Genomic DNA, 16,279 nt, shown 5'->3' with positions numbered 1-16,279 from the left:
GGGAGGTAGAAGTGTCTTAGAAAGAGGACTGGAGTGAGTCAGAAGGCCTGGCTTCTGGGTTTGGTCTCACTACTAAAATAAACTTGCACAAGGAATATAACAGTGTAGAAAGGGAAGGGGAGGGCAGGGACAAGGCTAAGCATTTACTAAGCACCTACTATGTGCCAGGCACTGTGCCGACTGCTTTACAAATATTTCTCATTTGATCCTCCAGACAACCCTGTGAGGTAGGTGAGGAAATGGCCACATTTGAAGTCAGGGAATCAGTGTTCAAATCCTGGCTCCTCCTAGCCCTACCCAGTGGGTGGAGTGCCAGGCCTGGAGTTAGGAACACTCATCTTTCTCAGTTCAAATCTGACTTAGGACACTTTGTAGCTGTGTGACCCTGGGCAGGTCACTTCACCCTGTTTGCCTCAGTTTCCTCATCTGTAAAATGAGCTGGAGAAGGAAATGGCAAATCACTTCATTATTTTTTGCCAAAAAACCTCAAAAGTGGTCAAGAAGAGTAGGGCATGGCTGAAAAACAACTGCAGGGGGAAAAAGAGGAATTGGATGAATTAGCCCTCAAATGTTCTTTCTAGCTGTGATTCTCTAATCCTAAATTACTTAACCTTGGTGGCAAGGGTTCAGATAGTGGGCAGGTTTTACCTACCTGGTTAGTGGGCCTGTGAACTTTGATTGGAAAAAAAAAATAATACATATTTATTTTCTTTGACCTTACCTGAAATTTAGCATTTCCATCAACAACTTAAAAACATTTTTTCTAAGAAGGGGTCTGTAGGGTTGATTAGATTGCCAAAGGGATCCATGACACAGAAAAGTTTTGTTGTGGTGGTGGTTTGCCATTAACTTCTCCATTTCATTTTACAGATGAGGAAATTGAGGCAAACAGGGTTAAGTGACTTGCCCAGGGTCGAACAACTGGTAAGTGTCTAAGGCCAGATTTGAACTGAGATTTTTCTGACTCCAGGCCCAGCTCTTTATCCACATGCTACCTAACTGCCACTCCCAAATCTTAGTATCAATTTTTATTAAACAAAAGGGTAGATACCCCATTATAATGCAATGTATCCTTTTATAGTGCACAGTGCTTGACATTGTGTAGATGCTTAATAAATGTTTATTGTCTGACAAAGATTTCATCATCATGGTTTGTGATTTCATTTAAACTAACTTGCTCTTCTATATTTCTCTAAAGCCTTTGTTTTAAAAGTAGATCTATTGTAGGTCATTGAATTCATATAGAAATTTGTTCCTGAAAAGTTCAGGGGAGAATTAACTGATATGACCTTGTTTTCCCACAGATGGAAATGTTGATAAATTGGCTAAGTAATAATGATAGCCGTTTGATACTCACAACAACTCTGTGAGGTGGGCACTACTTTTAGCATGCCCATTTTGCAGATTAAGGCAACTGAGCCTAAAAATTTGGCCAAGGTCATATAGCAAATAAGTTTGTGAGTTGGGATTGGAATTTAGATTTTTCAAATTTCAGGACTGGACCTTTATGCACTACACCACTTAGCTGGCTGCCTTTGTAGTTCCAAGCATGTGGACATTTGTTCTTTCATTTGTTTTTATAATATTGCTGTGAGGCAGATATGTAAGAAAAAAAGATGATATATTTTTATCTCCATTTTATAAAGAGAGAACCCTACCACAGGCCATAAAGTGGGTCAATCCAGGCTGAAACCCGAGTCTTCTGATTTTTACTCATCTCAACCTCAGACTAGATCATTACTTTATAACTAATGTTATAAAACCAAAGCTCTCTAATTTCTTTAAGATGGCAGAGTATCTTTTAAAACAAAAGCATAAAGTATTTTCTGACTTTTAAAGGTGAAATTGACAATGTGATTGAATGTTATGAAAGTTGTATAATAGAAATGTAAATGAAAGTTATGAGTTATAGTCTCTTAATTTTCTACTTATTATCGTGGAATAATTTTTTACTTGACACCACATCATCCTGTAAGTAGTCTCCTAGAAATTCATTCATTCATACTCAATAAACGTTGATTAAGTGCCCACTATGTGCCAGGCTCTGTGTTAAGTGCTGGGGATGCAAAAAGAGGCAAGATAGTCCCTGACCTCAAGAAGCTCCCAATCTAAGGCAAACAAATATATACAAAGCAATCCATATACAAGATAAACAGGAAATAATTAAGAGGAAAAGCACTAGAATTAAGAGAATTTAGGAAAGAGTTCCTGTAGAAGATGAGAACCCCGTTTCCAAGCACATGCGCAGGTGCATATGCATACACATTTTGTATCTGTTGTTTGTTGGTTGCTTGTTGTCCTTTTTTTCTCGAAGAGGACCAAAATGACATCACTATGCTAGAGTCAAGTTTCAATGTGTCCGACTGTGGCTGATCAGACCAATATGAGCTTGGAATATTCTACCACAGGTTGGGCACAAATGGTCCATGTGAACATTTGGGGTGGATACTCTAAATTTGTGCATCCTGCATTTCCTTTGAGCTGTCTCAATTCTTCTTTGCTCGTACAACAGAGCATCTTTCCTGATGTGGGCATGCCATGCTGGGCAGTCCTGTGCCAGTGTCTCCCATGTCACATAATCAATTCCAGAGTTCTTTAGAGAGACCGTGAGAGTATCCTTGTATCGCTTCTTCTGACCGCCATGTGAGCACTTGCCCTGTGTGAGTTCTCCATAAAACAGTCTTTTTGGCAAGCATATATTTTGCATTTGAACAATGTGGCCAGCCCATTGGAGTTTTGCTCTCTGAAGCAGAGTTTGAATGCTTGGCAGTTTAGTTCGATTAAGGACCTCAGTGTATGGTACCTTATCCTGCCAGGTGATCTTCAGAATCTTCCTAAGGCAATTCAAATGGAAGCCATTCAGTTTTCTGGCATGGCACTGGTAGACTGTGCAGGTTTTACAGGCATACAACAATTAGTTCAGCACCACGGTTCTGTAGACATTCAGTCTGATAGTCAATCTAATACCTCTTCTCTCCCATACTTTCCTTCAGAGCCTCCCAAACACTGAGCCAGCTCTGGCAGGGTGCACGTCAGCCTCATTATCAATGTGTACATCCTTGGAAAGTACACTACCAAGGTAAGTGAGCTTATCCACAACAATCAAAACTTCTTCATTTGCTGTAACTTATGGTTCCATCTATGGATGGTGTGGTGGTGGCTGATTGAGCAGCTGTGTTTTCTTGGTGTTAATTGTTAGGCCAAAATTAGCACAAGCAGCAGAGAATTGATCCATGCTTTGTTGCATCTCAGCTCCAGAGGCTGCATTGAGAGCACAATCATCAGAAAACAGAAAATTATGCACCAACACTCCCTCTACTTTGGTCTTGGCTTGTAGCCTTTTCAAGTTGAAGAATTTATCATCAGTGTGGTAGCTGACCTTGATGCCATGTTCATCCTCATTGAAAGGAGATACAAAGCATTTGTTGTCAAATGCTTTATATCTATAATATACTGAGAACAGTTTAAAACAACCTCCCAGACATAGATTAGCTCATGACTATAAACCTATTAGTAAATAGAGTAAGGAAGACCAGAGTTCCAATATCACCTAAGACATTAGCAGGGGGACCCTAGGCGAGTCACTTAATTTACCTACCTCAGTTTCCTCAACTGTAAAATAGTGCCTGTGTCCTAGGATTGTGGCAAGGATCAAATGAGACAATATTTGTAAAGCCCTTAGCACAGTGCCAGGCACATAGGCACCTAGTAAATGTTCCCTCCTTAAGTATTTATAATAAACGCTTGTTTCCTTCCTCAAAATACACAATTTAAAATGTATAGGGATTGATATTACTCAGACTATAGAACAGTGTTCCAGTTCAGCATGTTTCTTTTATGATGAACTGTGAGGCTTAGTATGAGGTTGCAGAGTCATAATTTACAGGAATTAAGATTGCATATTTTTTTCCCCAAGCTTTTAAAATCCTTTCCATCGTTCAAAGCTCAGGTAAAGTCCTTCTTTATCCCCCAAACCCCAGCCAGAAGTAATCCCTTCCTCTTCTGGACCCTTGTAACAACTTGTACCCTTTCTATGAATTTATAATATCCTAACTGGTATTAGACTTTGGCCTTTTTAAAAATTTCTTTCTCACCAGTGAATGAGAATATGCATTGTCATATTTACCTACTTAGTACTGGGTCTGGCATTGAATAACTATTTGCTCACTTGAATTAAGTATTAATAAATTCCAAAATAACCACCCACAGAATTACTATTATTTTTAATGTTACTGATCTTCAGGGTCATCAGAAAATCAAATTGTAAGTTCAGTTTGCGTAGGACCCCCAGCCATCCCCACTCCTCAGTCATCATCTTTGAATGCCCCTAGCACCTAGGACAAGCTCTTCATACCTGCTGAGTGAAGACATCCTTCTTATACCATGGTAAAATGTGAGAAAGCCCATAAATTTTTCTCCAAAGGGTTGACAGGTTTTTATGTGATACATCACGTTGTGCCCACCTGTTATTTTCCAGCAAGCATAAAACAAAAACTAACAGGCTTAAATAATGAATTAGAGGAGGGAATTTAGAAAAAAAAAGTATGGTGACTTAGGGAATGCCTTAGTCCTGAGGAGTTCTCTCCGACTCCCTACTGATATTTGCCAAAAATCTCTGGTTATTACAAAAATATGAAAACATAAAAGGTAATATTGGTTGATACCAGCTCTGCTAAGCTATTTTCTCATGCTGCCACGAAGGGATGGGGTCGCTCCAACTTGTTTTAGGAGATCTCTTTTGACATTTAATGACTACAGAATTTCTATTGAATAGTAAATCTCTGAGATGAATCAGTCATCAAAGTAAGTATAGCAAGCCATAACAAAAGGATGTAATTTGGAAAATTGGATTCAAGAGTCATTATGATGAGACAGGTGAAAAGGGGTTTCAAAGTCCTGCCAAAAGCCAGGGTTTTGTCAGATGCAAATGTGATCTTGGAGGACTAAATCACTAAATGCTGAATAATGAGATTGTAAAAGAAAGGCATAATAGGATCCGAGATTCAGAATTGTAAAGTACCTTACACAGAGGCAGGAAAATGGAATGGACTGAATGCTAGCCTTGGAGCTTCTGTCTCTGACACGTATAGGTTGTGTGACCCTGGGTAAGTCACTTCATCCCTCAATGCTCTAGGCAACTCTCTGAGACTATAAATTCCAAGAGCAAGTATCTATCTGCTTTGGTAAAGGACATTTCCTCACAGAGTGTTCCCAATATCAATGAAATCATAGGTCCATTCCCTAATCCTTAAGGTACCTTAAAGGTCAGTAAACCTATTTCTCTAATTTTGTAGAAGTGGAAACCGACGTTCAGTGAAATTGAATGACCATGTGACAAGGTCACCCCAGTGGTTTATGTGGCAAAGCCATGATCCCAATATGGTCCTCTGATGATAAATCCAGTGCTTTTATCTCTTGGGCAGCATTTGATGATGTCTATTTAATTCATTTTGTTATGAAGCCTCTGTGATGTCACACACAGAATGGTGCTGAAAGATACTTTTCATGATGATAACGATGACAAATGTCAAGTATAATGTAAGCTACGTAAAAGGTATTCCCAAAGCTTAGCACATCACACTGTAGACGCTGAACGATGAGGAGGCATTTCAGCAATACAAATCAGGAGTTGGGTCCCTGAATAATTGTTAGAAATTTAGTTTTACAGAAGTCACAGGAAAAGTTAAATGTTTAATATTTGAATATTTTGTTTGGTTCGAGTGACTCCAAGGGCGTGTCTTTTATGAGTACACTAGATCAGGGGTAGGGAACCTGAGACCTTAAGGTCACACGTGGCCTTCTAGGTCCTTAAATTTGGCATTTTGACTGAATCCAAAGGCTGCATTTAAGGACCTAGAAGGCCACATGTGCCCTTAAGGCTGAACGTTCCCCACCCCTGCACTAAGATTGACCATTGTACTTTGTGATAACTCAATTAGGAACATGAAGTTAAAGAATAGAGTACATTACTTAGACCTGCATGTACCAATTTCAATTTATTTGATGAAATTGCTGGGATAATAATATCTAGTATTTGTATAGTGTTTTTAAGATTTGCAAAGCACCTTACGAATATGATCTCATTTAATCCTCACAACAACCCTATGAGGTAGGTGCTATTATGCGTATTTTATAGATGAAGAAACTGGGTTTTGCACAGGGTCACCCAGCTAGAAAGGTAGGTAGGATTTGAACTCAGGTCCTTATGACTCGAGGATTGGCACTCTATTCGCTGCTCCATCTAGCTCCCTCTGATAGAACCGATGATTAGGGTCAGTTTACATGTAAAATATGGTATCACAGATTTAGAACTGAAAGGGACCTAAGAAATCTTCTTTCATTTTACAGGTGGGGAAACTGAAGCCTAGACAGTGTGTAACTTGCCCAGGGTCATCCAGGTAGTAAGTGGTAGAGCCAAGATTTGAATCCAGCTTCTTTGACTTCAGTCCCCTTCCCACCACTGCCTCCTCAAGATCATGACTTGGAATGGTCAGAAGGGACTTTTTGCCTATTCAATTAAGGGCATTTAGAAACCATCAAGGGTCTTATGTATTAACCTTTGTACTCCGTGGTAACTTAGGGATATCATGTTAACAGAGCATTAAGACACATATAGGATGGTGGATAGAGTGCTGGACCTGGAGTCAGGAAGGGCTGAGTTAAAATCTAACCTTAGCTACTAACTAGCTGTGTGTGATCTTGGGCAAGTCTCTTAACCTCTCTCATGGTCAGTTTCCTTATCTATAACATGGGGGTAATAATCCTCTCTTCCATCATTGCTATGAGGATTAAAAGAGATATTTGTAAAGCACTTTGCAAATCTTAAAGTATAAATACAAATGTATATAATATAAATATAATTAAAATATAGCATGACATAAAAGTATGACATGTAAAAGCTATCTCTGATGATGATGGTGACGTCCTCCTGCCCATAATCTTGGGAATGTTAAAACCTTGGAAGTGAGTTAAAGCCCATCTGTCTGAAATCATTATGCAGACTCACTGAGGAGGTGAAGAGACTCCAAGGCCACCTCAGGAAGTGCATTCCACCCATCCGTGTAATTCTATGCCACTGCCCCTGCTTCTGTGGAATCTTGTCTTCCCCAGCAGGGAAGAGAGTTTAAAATAAGGCAAGTTCTGTAATCCGTGAGGAGTCTCACGGGTTTTCACATATCCCTTGGAAAATCTAGGGCCTCTGCATCTATATTCATGGACACAGTGACTTTGCATTTCAGGACAATGCATCAATCACAATAATTTGCATTAATATGATGGTGCCCTTTCTGTGAGATGACCTTTTATGTTTGGACTTGGTGAAAATTATCGCTCACAATATTCAGATGAAGCCCATGGAAGGGGCCTGAGGATGAGAGGTAAAATGTCCTTGCCAACACCAAAGTGGCATTCAAACCGTCTGTACTGATTGTGCCAACTTAATTTGTTTGCAATGACAAGGAGTCTGGGGATGACCTTAAAAATATGTGAAAACTGTTCTCTCAATGTATAGAATGAAAGGTAAGTTTGTGTTTAGCTGGAGTTTATTTGGCTAAATCTTCAGTACATTTAAAAAAAAGGTAATCGATACTAAATTAAGAATTTTTGCTTCATTGAACTGAATTTCTCTTCTTAGTAATTTTCCCCTTCCTCTATTTCTTTTGAAGGTCCTGTCATATAGTAACTTGTATAGTTCACAATTATCAGTCCTGAATATTTTATTGGAAAATGTCATTGGCAATCATCCCCAATTTAAGGTATATGCCAGGAAGGCCAGTTTTTCCTGATGTTAATGATCATTGCCAGTTTATTTCCTACAGGATAGGGCATCGATATTTTTTCCTTAATTCTGTGCTCTGCAAGCTGTATTTTTGTTTGTGCAAATGCCTAACCAATTTATTCCCATTGTAATAAATTCCATATATGAGTCAAATCATTTGAAAATATGAATTTGTTTGAAATACTTGGATGCCTTTTAATTTCTACTAAGTACTTCTCCCCCCCAAATGGAAACACTAGAGAGATTTCGCAGAAATTGAGAGTTGGACTAGCCGTCTAGGCTAGCCAACGCACATTAGTCCAGCGTCCATTCAATCTTCATTTGAAGACCTCCTAGGAGATAAAGAATACTACCTTTCCAGGCAGCCCATTTCCCTTTGGGGCAGCTCTAGTTGTTTTTTTCCTGACATCATCAAACCTAAACTGACCTCTTTGCAACTTTCACACTCCTGGTTCTACTCCCTGGGACCAAACAAAACAATGGCTAATCCTTCTCCTATATAACAGACCTTCGAATACTTGATTTCCTGAGATATGGACAGTGATTGAAGATATTTTAATTTCTACTATGATAAATAATGCTAGATATAACTCATATAAGCAAAAGCTCTTTGAGGTCCTCAATAATTTTTAAGAGTATAAAGGGGTCCTGACCACATTGTGGTTGCCATTGTAATCTGAAGGATGGTAACCTTACTGGTGTTGAGATCATGCCATATGAGAATCAGTGCAAGCTTCTGGGGATATTTAGCCTAGAGAAGAGGAGAAGAAAAGACTTTTTTGTTGTTGTTCAATCTTTTTAATCATGTCTGACTCTTTATGAGCACATTGGGGGTTTTCTTAGCAAAGATATTTGAGTGGTTTGCCATTTCCTTCTCCAGGTGAGAAAAGACTTACAGGAGACATAATCATTATTTTTATGTGTACAAAGAGCTATCTTGTAGTAGCCAGGAAGACCTGAATTCAAATCCTGATTCTTACATGGACTGGATCCAGAGAAGTCACTTCACTTCTGAATGTTCTAGGACCATGAGTTGGAGGTAAGGAGCTTACCTGCTTTGGTAGAGAGACGTTCTTCATCTGACAGTTGCCTATATCAGTGAAATTCCAGGTTTAGTCCCTATCCTGTGAAAGAGGGATTACACTTTTCCAATTAATCCCAATGGGCAGAACTAGGAATAGTAGATGGTTTGACATGCAGAAGAGATTCCTAAAAATTGGACCTATCTCAAAATAGAATGAATTGTCTCAGGAGGAAATGATCTCCCCCACCCCTACCCCGTGCCCTCATTGGAGATCTTTGGACAAAGCATTGAAGTTGAGGTGTCAGTTTCTTGAAATACATCATTTCCATAAATTAAATTATAGTGCAGTGTGTGACTGGCTGCCTGAACTTTTAAACCTGTGGAGTTAACAAGATTTTCATTTTGCCATATGGGCAATTGCTACTTCCGCTCTAGTGCCAGAACTTCTGTATAGTCAATTAACCATAACATTATGAATAAACACAGTATAAATCACACTAGATGCCTGTAAAAAGCACCTCAAATTATAGGTTGTTAGAGATGGAAAAGGCATCTAGGTGGAGCAGTGGATAGAGCACCAGACCTGGAGTCAGGAAGACTCATTTTCTTGGATTCATATAAAGTCGCAGACACTTACTAGTTGTGCGACTTTGGGCAAGTCACTTAACCCTGTTTGCCTCAGTTTCTCTTCTATAAAATGAATTGGAGAAGGAAATGACAAACCGCTCCAGGATCTTTGCCAAGAAAATCCCAAATATCACGAATTTTCAATCACAATTGAAATATGACTGAACAACACAATAGTGATAGAAAAGGCCTTAGGTATCTAAGGCAGTTAGAGAAAGTAGTAGACAGAGTATTACACTGTGAAAAAAAATGAAGAGCTGGAATAAAATTTGTTATTTACTAGGTGAATCCAGAAATGCAGGAGTTGTCATCATGCTCTCAGATAAAGCAAAGGCAAAAATTCACAATGAGATGAAAAAAAGAAATGAACATTATGATAGAAGGAGTCATAGACAACAGACTGATGCTGATGTTAAACTCATATGGGCCAAATGACTCATTAACTAAATTAATAAAGGAAAAATTAATGTGATCATAAATTGCCATAAGATCTAGATTGTAATATAATAACAGTTGGAGACTTTGATATTCCTCTCTCAGTTTCAGACAAATCTAACAAATAAATGAAATTGAAAATATATCTATATATGTATGTATGTATGAGGGTAGAGCCAAGATGATGGAAAAGGAAAAAGTATAGATGAGCTTCCTTCTTCCCTTCCCCTTCCCTAATTCCTCCACCTAACTTTAGAAAATGCACCCAACTACCACCTGATTGGGAAATCCAAGAGAAAAATGACAAAGTCATTTTTTCTTGCCTAGATCAATCTAGGGAGCCAGGTAGAGAGGTTACAGACTCTAGGATAAAGGGGCCTGACCTTGTTCAGGATTCAAAGGGTACCAACTGGCCACTCTGTCACTCACTACCTAGTTTTGGGGTCCAAATCCAGGGAGAACTGAAGAGGGGACTTGAACCCAGGAACAGCATTGTAGAGTAAGGAGCAGTTATGGACTCTAAACTCTGTACTGAATAAAGAGCAAATTCAGAAGCAAGAAGTAACTGTGATGTTCTTTGTGTGGTCTCAGTTTCAGACCTCAACCTTCTCTGGAGTCTGGAGTAATCAAGGCAGGAAACAAAAACCAAAGGTATGCCATCACTTTTGTGATTCCAAATGTGCAGAGCTTTCCGGCTGACTGATAGTGGCTGGTTCCAGAAGCGGTTTACCTGAACTCCAATCAGGGATAAGCTCACAGGTGTGTTGCTCTGACCCAACTTGCAAGACCTCAGATTAAGAAGAAAGAGATCAGACTTTGTCATGAATCAGACCACTTTGGGAGCACTGAAAGCTTGAAGCCTGAACTGTTCCTGAAATCCCAGAATAGCACAACACTCAATACTCCAAGAGATTGGCAGGAGGATCAGCTGAGACATTCCTTCCAGAAGTGAACAGAGCCTGGCCATAACATAAAGTCCAAAGTCAGAAAGCAGGCTGGAAGAATGTGCAAAATAAAAAAAATAATTCAACCATAAATAACAATTATGGTGATAGTGACATCAAGACAAAAATCTAGAAAACATCTACAAGCAACAAAGTAAAGAGAAACACAGCTGGGGCACAAATTCAACCAGAAATTTGGAAAGATATGAAACAAAGGCTTTAAAAAAGAGTTAAAATGAGTGAATTGAGTTAACGAAGAGTTAAATGAGTAAAATGAGAGCACTAGAGGGAAAAATGAAAAAAGAAATGAGCTCTGTGAAAGAAAAAATTGGAAAGGGAATTAATAGCTTGGAACAGGAAGTAAAAACTTTATCCAAGAAACAAACTCCCTGAAAATTAGAATGTATCAAAGGGAAGATAATGTGATTCCATGAGACAGCAAGAAATCTTGAAACAAAATTAAAAGACTGAACAAACAAGGTATCTCATAGCAGATGAAAAGAGCTGAATAGAAACTTTGAAATATAAACACAGGACTCAAGAAAAACTTAAAAAAGATAAACATGAGTGAAGGATCATAAGAGACTAAAGGATAACCTGTTTCAATTCTAATATGAGAGGATGATACATGTGTCCCTTTAGAACCCTATCATTAGGTGTCAGCAAGTGAGTCTAATTAGATGGAAAGCCTGGGAGTGGTTCTGTTACATTTTGATGATCTTAAAAGAAGAATGCAAAGGGAGGGAAGAGGGAAACAGTAGGAGGAACAGGAAGAGGTAGGTTATCTCACATAATTGGGGTGCACAAGGAGAAGATTCCACAAACATGGAGTAAGGGGTGAGAGAAGTTCATGCTTGGGTTTCATTGTTATCTGAACTGGTAAAAGGAGGAAAGACTATATATGATACATATATGTTTGTATTTGTATATATTTTGTATATATTTGTATATACGTACATATGCATGTATGTATGTACATACACACCTACCCACATAGAAATGCCTTTCAATAAACAGGAGAGGAAGGGGAGAAAGAAGAGAGGGAAAGGAGAGGGAGGGCATATTAAGGGGAGATTAGCCCTAAATAAAACAAATGCCATCTCAGAATGATGAAAGGGTTACATCATAAACAAATAGTAGAGCAAGGAAAAAATTATCTGTCAGATCCATGAATAGGAGAGTTTATGACTAAACAAGGGATAAAAAGGATTATAGAAGGTAAAATGGATGATTTTGGTTACATAATAGAAAAATGTTTTTGCACAAACAAAACAAATGCAACTAAACTTAGAAGAGAAATAGCTAAATTGGAACAAATCTTTGCAGTAAGTTTCCTTTATATATAGAAGTCTCATATCTAAGATTTATGGATTCAGATTTATAAGCCATTTCTTAATAGTCAAAGGATATGAACAGGCATTTTCAGAGGAAAAAGCAATCCAAGCTACCAATAATCATATGAAAAATGCTATAAATCACTAATAGACACATGCAAATCAGTAGATATGCAAATTAAAATGACTCTGAGTTTTTCCTCAGATTTCACCCATCAGATTGTCAAGGTTGACATAACTGAAAAATGACAAATGCTGGAGGGGTTATGAGAAAACAGGTATATCAATGTACTGTTGGTAGAGCTGTGAACTAGCCCAACCATTCTGGAAAGCAATTTGGTTGGAACTATGTCCAAAAAGCAATTAAACAGTGTATATCTTTTGACCTCATGATACCATTACTAAGTCTCTTAGAAATCAAGGAAGAAGAAAGGACTGTCTCCTTTTCTCTATCTTTTTTATTTTCTGCTCCAAGGGATGGCTTTCTGGATGAGAGAGAGAGAGAGAGAGAGAGAGAGAGAGAGAGAGAGAGAGAGAGAGAGAGAGAGAGAGAGAATATATTGGGAAATAAAGGTGAAATTAAAACAAAAGCTGTCAATAAAAAAATTAAAGATAAGAAGGATGTGTGCTTTTTATAATAGTAAAGTTATCAAAATGGGCAGCTAGGTGGCACACAGGATAGAGTGCTGGCCATGAACCTGAGTTCAAATCTAGCCGCAGACACTTATTAGCCCCATAGCCCTGGATAAGTCACTTAACCCTGTTTGCCTCAGTTTCTTTATCTGTTAAAAGAGCTAGAGAAGGAAATGGCAAAGCACTCTAGTATCTTTGCCAAAAAAAACCCTAAATGGAGTCACAACTAAAAGGACTGAATGACAACAATAAAAATGGGCAGGAGAACTCAAGTAAATCAGTATAAAAAATGTTTGTAACAACAGCCAATGGTAGGAAAAGGAACTCTCTGGCTATGATTCTATGATTCTAATCCTTTTTGAAGGATTTTCTGAACTCTCCAGATGACTTCCAAGAGCACAGACATGGAATTGTTGGTGTGCAGAGTAAGGATTTGTCATTATTCTAGTATTTTTAAAGTTCATTTAAAAATTTTCTTCCTTTCTCTCCTCTGTTCCCCTCCCTCTAGTGATCTCTCTCTGGTATGTGAATTTCTAGCTCTAGGAAAGCCAGGTATGTAAAAATCAATGTAGAGATTAGATCTCAGGAAGTTATCATCCTAGATTTAGGACTAGAAGGTACCTTAGGGACCATCTACTCCACCTCCCTCATTTTACAGGTGAGAAAGTAAGACCGAGAACAGTCAAAAGACTCCCAAAGGAAGAAAAAAAATTTACAAGATAACATTATTATATATTTAAAAGGAATAGCAAGTTGTACATTATAGATTTGCAGTTTCATGTGCAATCATCTTTTTAAAAAATTATACTATGTTATGGAAATTCTTGTTTTATTCCATAAATTAAAAATAAAATAAATAAAAATTTAAAAGAAACACTCAAAAATTGCACAACTAGTAATGATTTGAAATGGGGTTTGAATCTGGATTTTCCTGATCCATGCAGCCGCTCTAATTTCTTCAGCTTAATGAGGAAGAAGAGGCAATTTCTTTCTGTGGTCTTGTTAGAAACTTATTTACTCTTTTTTAACAAACAAACAATCTCTAGAAAGAAGCCTGTGGGGAGGTGGGTGAATTCCGGTCTACATTAATCCCACAAATAATTACTTATATTTTCATGGAGAGAACACTTTAAAGATGCAGAAGCACCCTTCAGCTCCCCGCTTGTCAAAGTATTTACCTCCCTAGTGTGGGCTGTTACAGAAATACAGAAGTACATAGCACCTTTGAGATACCCAGCTGGCAGATTAACTGCTCTTTGAGTTGTTATGCCGATGAGAAAATAAACACATTCTTGTCCACCGACCCAAAGCAAAGCCAGCCTAGAATTCAATACCTTTTTGTTTAGGAAGGCGAAGGGAGATCAGAAGGAGAGGAATCTGTCACCACAGTCAAAGTCTGGGTTTTAGCCTTTATCCTCTGTTAATCCGAACTAGCTTTAACCCTAGAGACACCAATCATGATGGTGTTTTGATGAGAGAGAATTCCAGGCATGGGGTACGGCCAGTGAAAATGCCTGGAGTCAAGATGGAATGTCTCATGTGAGGAGGAAGAGCAAGGAGACCAGTGTCACTGGACTGACAAGTACTTGGTGTGCATGTTTGTGTGTGCGTGTGTGTGTGTGTGTGTGTGTGTGTGAATAAGAGTTTAGAAGACTAGAAGGGTAGGAAGGGGTCTTTTGAGAATGTTAAACAGGATTTTATATTTGATGCTGGAGGTAATAGGGAGTCACAGTGTTTGTTTGTGTCTCTGTGTGTGTCTGTGTATGTATGAAATTCTTTGTGTTATTTGTTCTCTAGGAAGTCAATTCAACAAACATTTATTCATGCCTACTGTTAGTCATTTCTTCTTCTCTGGAGTTTTAATGAACAGGTTCTTAGGATTTACAGAATCCTAGAATTTGAGAGGTGGAAGGGGCCTCTGGAACATCTGGTATACCCCATACAGGGAAGGTCTCCTCACAGTGACAAACCTGACAAGTGCTGAACCAGTCTCTGTTGGAAGGCTTCCATGAGGAGGAACTTACTACCTCTAGAAGTGGCCTTTTTCACTTGGGATAGTTTGAATTATTAGAAAGTTTTTCCTAATGGAAATCTTTGCAACTTCTACCCATTTTTTCCTAGTTAAACCCTCTAGAGCTGAAAAGAGGGTCCAATCTAATCCCTCTTCCTATAGACAGCTAACATGCCACCCCTCCCTCAGAAAAAGTTCACTTTTCCAAGCTAAACATCCCAAGTTCCATATAGAGCTGAGAGGGACCATAGCACAAATTTCTCTTTCTTTCTTTCTTTCTTTCTTTCTTTCTTTCTTTCTTTCTTTCTTTCTTTCTTTCTTTCTTTCTTTCTTTCTTTCTTTTTTTCTTTCTTTCTCTCTCTCTCTCTCTCTCTCTCTCTCTCAATAAATGAGACAACTGAATTATTGGGGCATTTTTCGGTCATGTCAGTCAGACTTTTCATCACCCCATTTTTTTTGCAAAGATACTGGAGTGGTTTGCCATTTCCTTCTCCAGCTCATTTAACAGATGAGGAAACTGAGGCAAATGATTTGCCCAAGATCACACAGCTAGTAAATGTCTGAGGTCAGATTTGAACTCAGGAATACAAGTCCAGGCCTTGTGCACTATCCACTGCACCACCCAGCTGCCCCGACTAGAACTAAAACTGAAATGCCTTAACTTTCCACATGTAGCAGAATGGAGCTGGAGGGGGATCATGAAACCAAGCTGGATGGTTCCATTACAAATTTATGTTATCTCATCTCAGCTGGGCACTCACTGCAAGGTAAGCTTTTGGCTCCTCCCTCATTGATTTCCTATCTCACTCCTCACAGAAGCTGTTCCAAACTTTCTTTTCTCTCCTCAAGCCTACCAAACCTCTCCTTCCCCTCCTGTCTTAATTTAAAATTTTGACTCTTACTTTACTGAGAAAATTGGAGCTATTTGACAGAAACATTCTCTTTTCTGTTTCTTTTCATCTCAAAACCCCTTGACAAAATCCATCTCCTCTTTTCCTCCAATCTCTTATAATGCTGAGTCCTTCTCTTTGTCATGGCTAACCCCTCTATCTTCCTTGATCCCGTCTCTCCTCCAGCAGGTTATCCCCTTAACTATCCCTTTTTTTCTTACCTTTAGTCTCCTCCAATCTACTAGTTCCTTCCCTGTTTCCTTCAAAATCAACTCTCTTCCATCCTGAAAAAAAATCCTCAGTTAATTGCCCTTTCTCAGCCAAATCCTTGAAGAAGTTGTCCATACTTGGTCCACACTTACTGCCTTCATTTCTTCTTCTCACACTCCTTAACCATTGGCAACCTGGCTTCTCCCCCACCACCATCATTCAACTTAAACCATTTTCTCCATTGTTTTAATTACTAAATCTGATGGTCTTTTCTTAGGCCTTGTCTGTCTTGATCTCTTTGCTTTATTTGATGGCTGATCCCTCTCTCATCTCTAGGTTTTCATGACACTACTCTTTCCTGGTTCTCCTATCTCCCTAAGCACGCTTCAGTCTC

This window comes from Trichosurus vulpecula, chromosome 6 (genome assembly GCF_011100635.1).
Source record: "Trichosurus vulpecula isolate mTriVul1 chromosome 6, mTriVul1.pri, whole genome shotgun sequence".
Lineage (NCBI taxonomy): Eukaryota > Metazoa > Chordata > Mammalia > Diprotodontia > Phalangeridae > Trichosurus > Trichosurus vulpecula.
Note: the sequence above shows the minus strand (reverse complement) of the source record.